Here is a 7,285-nt window from a genome sequence, read left to right on the forward strand (position 1 = left end):
GGCCTTCCTCACACGCGCGCGCCCGCCGCTGCGTGGCTCTGCCGCAGCCACCACCCTCGCCCGCCGCTGCCCTTACGTCGGCGACCGCCCGACCTCGACGACCTCATCCGCCACGGCCCCATGGGCGTGTGCCCAATCGGGCCACGCTCGAAAACGTCGCCCGCACCCGCTATGGCCCCTCTGGGCCACAGACACGTGGGGCCCACCCCTGTGAGACGAATTAAAAAAAGAATTAAGTAAATAAATAAATAAGATATTAATTAATTAATTAATTAACTTACTTAATCTTGATTAGATTAACCTAATTAATTAATTAACCTAACTAATCTGTTAATTAAACTAATTATTTCAGTTAATTAGTTAACAGAGTATGACAGTGGGGCCCACCCCCCTAATTAATACTAATTAGGTTAATTAAGATGTTTAATTCAAATGTGTCACTGGCCAGTGGGGCCCACTGGTCAGGTTGACCAGTCAACCCCTGTTGACTGCTGACGTCAGCATGACATCATGCTGATGTCATAAATCTATTTTCGAATTAAATTTAAATAATTAATTAAATTCCAGAAGTTAATAAAATCTTTAGAAAATCATATCTTTTAATCCGTAACTCGGATTAAATTATTTTCAACATGAAAGTTGCTCAGAACGACGAGACGAATTTGAATACGCAGCCCGTTTATCCGCCACGCATCCCTAGCATAGCGAACACGCAACTTTCCCCCCTCCGGTTCGTCTGTCCGAAAATGCGAAACACCGGGGATACTTTCCCGGATGTTATCCCCCTTCACCGGTGTCACCTAATACCGCGTTGGGGCACCCCTAGCACCGTTACTTGTCTTGTCATGCATCGTTATGCATCTGTTTGCATTATATTCATTGTTTCTTCCCCCCTCTTCTTCCGCTAGACACCGAGACCGACGCTGCTGCTACCCAGTCCGACTACGGAGTTGACGACCCCTCTCTCTTGCCAGAGCAACCAGGCAAGCCCCCCCCCCCTTGATCACCAGATATCGCCTACTCTTCTCTATACTGCTTGGATTAGAGTAGTATAGCATGTTACTGCTTTCCGTTATTCCTATCCTGATGCATAGCCTATCCTTGCTACTACTGTTGTTACCATTACCTGCTATCCTACTGCTTAGTATAGGATGCTAGTGTTCCATCAGTGGCCCTACCCTCTTGTCCATCTGCCATGCTATACTACTGGGCCATGGTCACTTCGGGAGGTGATCACGGGCATATACTATATACTTTACACAGTTACATTACCTGTGATACTGTTCGGAGATGGGGGCTGAAGGGGCAGGTGGCTCCATCCCGGTAGAGGTGGGCCTGGGTTCCCGACGGCCCCCGACTGTTACTTTGAGGCGGAGCGACAGGGCAGGTTGAGACCACCTAGGAGAGAGGTGGGCCTGGCCCTGGTCGATGTTCGCGGATACTTAACACATTTAACGAGATCTTGGTATTTGATCTGAGTCTGGCTATTGGCCTATACGCACTAACCATCTACGCGGGGACAGTTATGGGCACTTGACGTCGTGGTATCAGCCGAAGCCTTCGTGACGTCAGCAACGGAGCGGCGCGCGCTGGATTGGACTGGAACGCCTACTAGGCTAGGTCTGCTTCCGGCCGCCCACGCAACGTGCAGGTGTGCTAAGGGCGATGGGCCCAGACCCCTGGGCGCTTAGGTTTAGACCGGCGTGCTGACCTCTCTGTTGGTCTAGGTGGGGCTGCGACGTGTTGATCTTCCGAGGCCGGGCATGACCCAGGAAAGTGTGTCCGGCCAAATGGGATCGAGCGTGTTGGGTTATGTGGTGCACCCCTGCAGGGAAGTTAATCTATTCGAATAGCCGTGATCTTCGGTAACAGGACGACTTGGAGTTGTACCTTGACCTTATGACAACTAGAACTGGATACTTAATAAAACACACCCTTCCAAGTGCCAGATACAACCGGTGGTCGCTCTCTCACAGGGCGACGAGGGGAGGATCATGGGTTAGGATTATGCTATGTGATGATACTTGGAGGACTTCAGTCTACTCTCTTCTATATGTTGCAAGACGGAGGCTGCCAGAAGCGTAGTCTTCGAAAGGACTAGCTATCCCCCTCTTATTCTGGCTTTCTGCAGTTCAGTCCACCGATATGGCCCTTTACACATTTACCCATGCATATGTAGTGTAGCTCCTTGCTTGCGAGTACTTTGGATGAGTACTCACGGTTGCTTTCTCCCTCTTTTCCCCATATCCCTTCTACCTAGTTGTCGCAACCAGATGTTGGAGCCCAGGATCCAGACGCCACCGTCGACGATGACTCTTACTGCACCGGAGGTGCCTACTACTACGTGCTGCCCGCTGACGACGACCAGGAGTAGTTAGGAGGATCCCAGGCAGGAGGCCTACGCCTCTTTCGATCTGTATCCCAGTTTGTGCTAGCCTTCTTAAGGCAAACTTGTTTAACTTATGTCTGTACTCAGATATTGTTGCTTCCGCTGACTCGTCTATGATCGAGCTCTTGTATTCGAGCCCTCGACGCCCCTGGCTTGTAATATGATGCTTGTATGACTTATTTTATTTGTAGAGTTGTGTTGTGATATCTTTCCGTGAGTCCTTGATCGTACACATTTGCGTGCATGATTAGTGTACGGTCAAATCGGGGGCGTCACAAGTTGGTATCAGAGCCGACTGCCTGTAGGAATCCCCCTTTCCAACTCCTTGGCCGAAGTCGAGTCTAGTCATTGAAAAACTTTTACTAACATGGCTGTGCGGCTTACGGGCCCACGTCGCCATCTGGGTGGTAATAGGATCTTTTACTCCTCGATCCTTACTCTGGGACTCTGAACTCTCTTCTATTCGGGTTAAATGAATTTTGCTAAATCTAACATTAGGATCTCGTTATCACTTTCACCCGGAGAGCCCCTTGTTACTGATGATCGTCTGCTGCACGTGAAGACCCTGAAGATACTCACCGCTGTTAACCCGAGAACTTGTGTTCATCGCGTTTACAATTCCCCTTCCACCGTCAACCCTTATGGATAAATACCTGCAGTTGTTATGCTTACATACACCCCTAGTTGGTCTTGTTATTACAAGATACCCCGAAATACTCGTCGTATTTTCGAGAATCCTTTGAGCTTACTGCCTTGCTGTTCTTTGTCACCTGAATACCCCTACGGATAATTCTCGCACTTATCGAGTATCCGCTTATTCCCAGTTGTTCAGGTGTTTCGCCAAAGACTTCAAAATATCATTCAATCTTCCGAAAATCCCGAGCAGCCTATTGCTCTTGAAATTCTCGCTTGCTTGCATTATGGTTAATCCCATAAGTTTCGTAATCTTATTGGCCTCCCTTGTCTTTATCATTTTAAGTCTGTTGATTCAATATGTTGAGGATGCTCGCATTCCTCAGTCGAATCCTAGGATTCATCCTTCCGGCTCAGACGTCATTTGGATATGAGCTGGTTCTTGACCAATCAATGCCTTGATCGTTTGTGCTTCCAAGTCTGTTGAACTTATTCATTTTCGATCAGAACAATTGCTTATGATCCCTTGATTTGGAGATCATAAAGTTTCTTTGCATTAAGCTTTGAATTAGTCAGTTGTTTCTATAACCCGATGCCATGGCATTCCTTCTTCCTTTGATTGAGTACCGATACTCACATTAGCCCCGTTGTGGATCGCCATACCCATTGCCGGGTTATTATCCGACAATGTCCTTCACAACCAAAATTATTGTGAGTTCTTTACCTGATACATAATGCCCTTGGTAAATGGTATCATCTGCTTGGCCAACCATGCTCTGCTTTCGAGCTGGTCGTATTTACTATTGAAGCTTGTGTTATATGTTTCCACGATACCCTGACGGGTTGAACCTATGCCTTCCTTTATATGTGTGAACTCGGAAGTTTTCACGAGTCATACTCATCTGGTATTTCACCAGATAAAACTTTCAACACTAATGCCTTTATCAAAGTGAAAAGTGAATGGAAGGTTATATATTGAAGAAGTGGGAGTCGACCTTGAACTTTGTGTTCATGCCCATGGACACGATGTAGATCTTATCATTAAAGTTTTTCTTAAATTAATTATTCCCTTGGTATAAGTTCATCTTATCTTTGGGATCTGGCCTTTTGCAATCGTGGTTCTGACCATGTTCTCCTTTAAATAACATTTCTCGTGCAAGTTTAAGCATTTGTCTTCTTTAGAGCAATACCCTAGTCCAATCTCTACTTTGATCTGTCGTCGAGCATTACCCCCCTGGTATCTCGAGATTATCATGGAACTGCATAACCTCTTATGAGCTCTTCATCAGGTATTACATTCTCATGGACTCCAATTTTTCACGGGCCTTGAGTTATGAAACACTCAAGGACACCGATAACGGAATCGAGTCTGCACTGCGATTCAACGAGGATTAGAGATCTTCATCGCTTACAAGTTTAATACTCCATGTCTGCCCTAGCCTGAACGGATACATCATTATCGTGCTAATTTTAATCATCAGCATTCTGAGCTCTTCAAGGGTATCAACTGAATTCATGATGAGAAATACAATCCTTGCCCCCGATGATTTGTGTTATCATCGGCCACTTTATTGCCTTCCCTCTAACACAAACTTGTTCATGTTTTGTGTTATACCTTGAGTTCCTTGCTATCCAGCATTTGTCCTTCTTTACCTTGGAATATTACCACCTTTTGTGTCAAGAATGTCGTGGTAATTTTACCACCTCTTGAGAATTCTTGGTATAGTAATATCTCTCGCCATTTGCATTCATTTCTTGGTCTCCGTGTTGTTTCTAACCGGAATACCGACAAATGGTCTGTGATGTGTAAATTCTAAACTTCTAGCAACCCTATTGCTTTGAAGTTATTGGTCTATAGTTTCATTAGAATTCTATTGCTTATTGAATCATCATTCAAACATTGATCGTGCTACCTAGTCCAGATTCCTGGGTGCACCCTTCTACCATTGCTCAGTTGAGCATGTTTCCCTCGAGCATACATCATTATATCATTGATCCGACAAATGATATTTCCTTGTTCACATAATTGTGGAAATCCATCTTTTGGAAATCTCGATGAATTGTCGCTGAGTTCATCAGCCACCTCATTCTATCCTTGATTTAATAATGAACTCATGATTCGGAACTTGCTTCCACAGTTCAATTCCCGAGAATCTTACAATGTCATCTTGACAATTTGTGTCGCACATTTTCTCCTTGGGCCTCCTGAGTCTGAGTTATCCTGACACCAATCAGATCTGAATCTCGGTCAGATATGATGGTTGGAACATATTTCCAAGAGTTATAACATTGGTCTTATGTGACCCGGTAAGGTGGTGTCGTGCCTAGCACACCTGGCCGGTTGGCCATATTGTTATAGATTCCTTTTCAGCAAGGTTATCCATTCTTCCATGAGGAAATTGTAAGACTTATTCTACAAGTTATTCCTGATGGATCCTTTGTTTTTCCAAAGTCTGATCTTCACCTGATGACCATGTCAATGCTTTCTCGGAGCATGCCTATGGTACTTCAATTTTCAACAAGACCATTTGAAGCCCAATGCTAAATGTTTCCTGCTCAATTATCCAAACACCGATGTACGGGTAATGTCATGAAATTTCTCTCCCCTACCTAAGGAGTTTTCTACATTATATACTGTCATGGATATCATGCTCTACTTGTCCTTGGGAAGGGTATACCCCTGGTATATGTGACAAACACATTATCCTTTCCACTGTTCTGTTTGATCTGATGATCACATTTTCCTTCCATTGGTTTGTTTAAACCTCCTTGTGACCTATAATATATAAGCATTAATATTTCCCTGCTTATGTAAACACCTCGTTGTACCTCTCTGTCCGCAAGACCCTGTTACTATTGTTGATGACATTCTGGTAACCACCGATGGACGAGAACTTTGCCTACTGGTCCGCCTCGTTCAACGAGCAGGAAAATGGTTCTCTTCGTCCCTCGCCCTTGGTACCGATGTTGTTGCCGACATAACCAACAGACTATCCTCTGACATGCCTTGCTTTCATGATCGTGCAAGACGTCACCGCCCTTCCCGCTTTTAACCCACATGGTGGGTCCAGAACCCACAATTCCACAGGATCGAAACCCGACTCTCCTGTGCAACCCTGTTTCTAAAGTTATTCCTCACGCTTAGCTTCGTGTGAAATTCACGAGCCACCTTCCCTGTGATCATCAATTCTGGTATTAAACACAATACTTATTTTCGTTGCTTTGAACCCCTTTCACGCCCCGTTTCAGGCATCGAACGATTGTCTATCTGCTTCAAACTTCTTATGGTACCTTCTTACTTTCCTCTCGATGTGTTTTCATCTGTTCAACTCGAGAGATACTCTTATGATCATTCTTGGGATAACCACCCCCAAATGATTTTCCCTTATAAGATTCAATGGTTGTAAAGTTGCCCCTTACCTATTTGTAAGTACGATGGACTTCCCAAAGAAAGGACGACAACTTCATCATGATGACCTGAAACAGCAAAATGAAGGCATCAATGTAATGGATCAACCTCTTCGAGAAGGACAACCAAGACCAAGAACACTCCCTAGAATTTCGTAACCCGAACCTTCCCCCCTTTACTTCCCTCTTAAATCTCGGGACGAGATTTCTTGTAGTGGAGGAGAATTGTGACGCCCGGATAATTAAGCTACAGTAATCCCACGTTAACGATGCCATGTCACCTCGATTATTGTTGCTAATCTCGCATTAGTTCGGAACCGATTCAAATTCAAAATTTAAAATGAGGGAAACAATAAAAGTTTTCAATAGTCAAAACTAAAATGTTGTAAAGGTGTTAAATAAATCATGGATAATAGTGGTGGGGAAACCTAAATTTAATAAAATGTTTAAGTGTTCAAAATAATTAAAACATAGGTTTAAATATTAAAATAAATACCTTTTGAAATTTATAAATTATTAAAGTATTTTAATTTGGGTTGAGAATTAATGTGGCAGTAGTATATTTAAAAGTATTAACTTAGGTGCTAGTGATGATTTTATTTTATATAAAACTAAAATAAAGAAAACTAAAAGTAAAACAGTAAAAAAACAAACAAAAGGAAAACAACCCCCCTCCCACATGGGCCAATCGGCCCAGCCGACCAACCCAACTGGCCCAGGCCGGCCCACCCCTGGCCTACACATGCCCCACCCCCAGGAACCCTAACCGCACACCCCACTCCCCCCACGATTCCTCCCCTCCCCTCTGCACCCTCCCCCGATCCAGATCGGGGCAGCGCCCCTGCGCTCGCCGCC

General features: G+C 44.6%; 1 long non-coding RNA gene across 2 annotated transcripts in view; it reads left to right on the plus strand.

Annotated features, from left to right (window-relative positions):
• The window catches only part of LOC119331987, a 5,912-nt gene extending 3,604 nt beyond the window's left edge, over positions 1 to 2,308 (plus strand). Inside the window, exon 5 of one of the 2 annotated variants that reach the window (XR_005160750.1) lies at positions 2,261 to 2,308. This is a non-coding gene — a long non-coding RNA (uncharacterized LOC119331987). Of the gene's footprint in view, positions 1 to 908; positions 957 to 2,260 lie in introns of those variants that run through there. The other variant, XR_005160749.1, reaches the window with a different exon arrangement.
• The last annotated feature ends 4,977 nt before the right edge of the window (positions 2,309 to 7,285 follow it).

Source organism: Triticum dicoccoides, chromosome 7A (assembly GCF_002162155.2).
Source record: "Triticum dicoccoides isolate Atlit2015 ecotype Zavitan chromosome 7A, WEW_v2.0, whole genome shotgun sequence".
NCBI classification, from domain to species: Eukaryota; Viridiplantae; Streptophyta; class Magnoliopsida; order Poales; family Poaceae; genus Triticum; species Triticum dicoccoides.